Raw genomic sequence first — 5,000 nt, 5'->3', positions numbered from 1 at the left:
CCCTGGTTCACCCCTGGTTCTCCCCTGGTTCGCCCCTGCTTTGCCCCTGCTTCGCCCCTGGTTCGCCCCTGCTTCGCCCCTGCTTCGGCTCAATCAACTCTTCACCTCAGCGAGAGTAGATGAGGAGAGGATAAGATAAGTCGTGTTCCCTCTCAGGAATGTTAGCCGACTGATAACCGGGAGCCTGTCAGTCCCAGAGAACGCCTTGGGCAGGTCAACATGCAAATATATATGCAAAGATATATGCAAATACATGCAAATTCATCCAAGCACCTGATAATATCTGAGTGGAAACGTTTTGCGCAACCACTGTCAGCACTGCGCCGTAGTGTCCCAAGATGTCCAGCAGATGGCGGCAGAGTGCACCGTACTTGGATTTTGTGGACTGATTCGGGCTTGGCTCACCCTAAGTGGGTTCACCTGTTTGGTTGCTAATTACATGCACCTGTATTTAAGACGTGTCTGTGTTTTGCCATGCATTCGAGCCTCATATGTTTCTAGGAGACTCCTGTACCTTTGTTACCCTTTGTGGGACCTTCTTTTGGATTAAAGCAAGTTTGTTTTTGGCTCCTATGCTCAGCGTCCTGTACTTAAACTCAGTACTCTTAAGTTAGCATCGTGACAGTAGGCTCGAATCATCAACATGAGTTTAACAGGCGCTGAAGGAGCGGACATCAGCCTATCCCAAGTGCTCGGAGCTTTGAAGACCCAAGGATCCTCAATCCAGCAGATCCAGACCTGGATAACACAGCAAATGCATCAACAGAACCCCCCAGGCGGCAAGACATTCCTTCAGAAACCGGAGCGGTATGATGGCATCCCAGAGACCTGTCAGGGATTTTTGACTCAATGTGACCTGTTTTTTGTTATGCAGCCAGATCAGTTCCCCTCAGAAAGAGCTAAGGTCGCTTTTATGATTTCTCTGCTCTCAGGTAAAGCTCTAGTGTGGGCTACTGCCCTGTGGGAGGCTAGTTCCCCACTTTGTGCTAATGCAGCAGAGTTCTCTAAAGCACTACGCCAGGTTTTCAACCATCCTGTGAGTGGCAGAGAAGCAGCACGCCGCATCAGCACGCTCCGCCAAGGGGCCAGAGCCGTTTCTGAGTATGCTATAGAATTCCGCACCTTGGCAGCTGAGAGTAAATGGAACAATGAAGCACTTTTGACCACTTTTTATAACGGCCTGTCTGAGGCGGTCAAAGATGATTTGGCTAGTCGGGAGTGGGGTGCCACTTTAGATGAGCTCATTACCACCTCTATCTGCCTCGATCAGCGCATACGCGAAAGGAGGCGTGAGCGCAGGCTTCCCAACTCCGCACAGCCCCAAGTGTGTTCGCCACAGAGCGCGTCAGCTCCCGCTGCTCAGCCCACTCAAGCGGAGGCTATGGAGATAGGCAGGTACCGCATCACACCTGCTGAAAGAGAGCGTCGCCGCAGAGAGAGATGCTGTCTTTACTGCGGTGAGGCTGGTCATTACAGAGACCGATGCCCCCAGCTGCAGGGAAACGAAAACGCTCATTAGGGGAAGGGGACAGCTTAGTGAGCAGTTTGGTCCGATCTCAGTCCCCCAACCCAGCTAAGCGCCTATCCCTGAGTGCTCAACTCACCTGGACCCCAGAGAACCCTGAGAACATCCCAATCACTGTGCTGATCGATTCCGGTTCAGAGGAGAATCTGATGAACTCTGCTCTGGTCACACGCCTCGGTCTACCGGTCATGGCTCTTCCCAATCCTGTGAGAATACAGGCACTCGACGGACGACCCCTAGGCTCCGGTAAGATCAACTACATGACGCGCCCCTTATCGCTACAGATTGGTTCACATAAAGAGACTATCTCTTTGGCTTTAGTCGAATCCCACCATGACATGGTGGTACTAGGGTTTCCCTGGCTCCAGAAGCACAACCCCCTAATCAATTGGTCCACTGGGGCAATTTTGTCATGGAGCTCAGAGTGTGTTTCAGCCAATCATTTTACACCTGTGATGGAGTGTTCCGCTGCCTGTTCATCTCCTGAGCTCACTTCAGTCCCTGCCGAGTATCATGACTTAGCTGAAGTGTTTAGTAAGACTAGAGCTACAGAACTACCCCCTCACAGATCTTATGACTGTGCCATTGACCTGTTGCCTAACACTATTCCCCCCCGGGGACGACTGTACCCTCTCTCCGTCCCAGAGACTCAGGCCATGGAGGATTACATTAGTGAGTCCCTTACCAATGGGCTTATTAAGCCCTCGACCTCACCCGTGTCAGCAGGATTCTTCTTTGTACCCAAGAAAGATGGTGGTCTACGACCATGCATAGACTACCGAGCACTGAACAACATCACAGTGAAAAACAAATATCCGTTGCCACTCATGTCTTCTGCTTTTGACCTCCTTGGAGGAGCTACAGTGTTCACCAAACTAGACCTGCGGAACGCTTACCATTTGGTCCGCATCAGAGAGAATGATGAGTGGAAGACTGCATTTAGCACCCCTAGTGGACATTATGAATACTATGTGATGCCGTTTGGTCTGACTAATGCACCCGCTGTGTTCCAAGCCTTTTTAAACGACGTGCTCAGAGACTTCCTCAACCGCAGTGTGTTTGTTTACCTCGATGATGTGCTCATCTTCTCCAAGTCCCTTACAGACCATCGTCAGCACGTCCGGCAGGTCCTACAGCGGTTACTGGACAATCAGCTGTTTGTCAAACTAGAGAAGTGTGAGTTCCATGTTACACGCACCTCCTTTTTGGGGTATGTCATCTCCCCTGACGGTGTGATCATGGACCAATCCAGGGTGCAAGCAGTACTGGACTGGCCGGTTCCTACCACTCTCAAACAGGTACAACGTTTTGTGGGATTTGCTAACTTCTATCGTCGTTTCATCCGAGGTTTCAGCTCCATTGTAGCACCCATCACAGCAGTGACCCGTGGAGCACCGACCAAACTCAGATGGACCCCAGAGGCACAAGCGGCATTCGAGCACCTCAAGGCTCAGTTCACGTCGGCTCCCCTGCTGAGGCATCCTGACCCTACCCTACCGTTTGTATTGGAGGTGGACGCGTCCGGTTCTGGAGTTGGAGCCGTGCTTTCCCAGAAGTCAGGTATGGACAATAAGACTCACCCGTGTGCCTTTTTCTCTCGCAAGCTCAGTGACGCTGAAAGGAACTACGACGCCGGTGACAGGGAGCTGTTGGCCATCCTACGGGCGCTTGAGGAATGGAGACACTGGCTAGAAGGAGCACGCCACCCATTCACTGTCATCACGGATCATAAAAACCTCCAGTACATCCGTGGAGCCAAACGCCTGAACCCCCGACAAGCCAGGTGGGCTCTGTTTTTCACCCGATTCAGGTTTATCATCACGTTTCGCCCCGGAACCAAGAACGCCAAGGCTGATGCCTTATCACGACAGTATGACATTGATGTTACTGACCCTGTCCCCGAGTGCATCATTCCCCCCAGCTGTGTGGTGGGACAGGTGACGCTTGCCCTGGAGGACGCCATCCGGCGTGCGCAAGAGGAGGATCCGGGTCCTGGTGGAGTACCCCTGGGCCATCTGTATGTCCCACTCAACGCCCGCTCTGATGTTCTACAGTGGGGGCATGACTCACCAGTGACGGGGCATCCGGGGACTGCCCGCACGGTAGAGCTAGTTAGCCGCCACTTTTGGTGGCCGCGCATGAGAAGCGACATTGAGGAATATGTCCACGCATGTACAGTCTGTGCTACACAGAAGTCAGGGAACCAAGCCCCGGCAGGCCTGCTTCACCCCCTGCCGGTCCCATATCGACCATGGTCCCACATTTCGATGGATTTCATCACAGGCCTACCACCTTCTGATGGCAACACTGTGATTTTTGTAATTGTGGACCGGTTCTCTAAAGCTGCCCACTTTGTCCCTTTACCTAAGCTGCCTTCAGCGAAGGAAACCGCCGATGTGGTGGTCCGGGAGGTGGTGCGTTACCATGGCATCCCAAGTGACATTGTCTCTGATAGAGGCCCCCAATTCATGTCCAAGTATTGGTGTGCATTTTGGTCCTTGTTTGAAACATCTGTCAGTCTTTCTTCAGGCTATCATCCCGAGAGTAATGGACAGACGGAACGTGTGAACCAGGAACTGGAGAAATACTTGCGCTGTATGGTCTCATCCAATCCGGGTGCCTGGAGTCGGAAGCTGGTGTGGGCTGAAATCGCCCACAACCAACTGAGTGGGTCATCCACCGGTATGTCCCCTTTTGAGGTTCAGTATGGATTTGTCCCACCGTTTTTTCCCTCTCAACAGTCCGAGTCTGCGGTCCCCTCTGCGGATGCTGCTGTGGCCAGGTGCCGCCAGGCCTGGAAAAAGGCCCGTGCTGCGCTTACGCGCACCACCGAACGCCATCGAATCCAGGCCAATCGCAGGAGACGGCCTACCCCGACGTTCCGCCCTGGACAGAAAGTGTGGCTCTCCACCAAGAACCTGCCTCTGCGCACAGCCACCAAGTTCACTCCCCGGTTCATCGGCCCGTTTCCTGTGGAGAGGAGGGTTAACCCGGTGGCTTACAAACTCAAACTTCCTAGGACTCTCCGGGTGAGACCGGTGTTCCATGTCTCCTTATTGAAACCTCTATTCTCCTCACCCTTGTCCAGGCCTGCCCCGCTGCCGCCCCCTCCGCGGGTCATCGCTGGTGGCCCGGTCTACACCGTCCGGAGGCTGCTGGATTCCCGGCGGTGGGGGCGGGGCCTCCAGTACCTGATAGACTGGGAGGGCTACGGCCCGGAGGAGCGCTCATGGGTGCCCTCCCGGCACGTCCTGGATCCTGGCCTCATCCGCGCCTTTCACCGCGCCCACCCTCTCAAACCTGGCCCACCTGGAGGTGGTCGTCGGGAGGGGGGCACTGTCAGCACTGCGCCGTAGTGTCCCAAGATGTCCAGCAGATGGCGGCAGAGTGCACCGTACTTGGATTTTGTGGACTGATTCGGGCTTGGCTCACCCTAAGTGGGTTCACCTGTTTGGTTGCTAATTACATGCACCTG

The sequence above is a fragment of the Borostomias antarcticus genome (assembly GCF_949987555.1).
Source record: "Borostomias antarcticus genome assembly, chromosome: 33".
NCBI classification, from domain to species: Eukaryota; Metazoa; Chordata; class Actinopteri; order Stomiiformes; family Stomiidae; genus Borostomias; species Borostomias antarcticus.
This window is presented reverse-complemented; position numbering follows the sequence as displayed.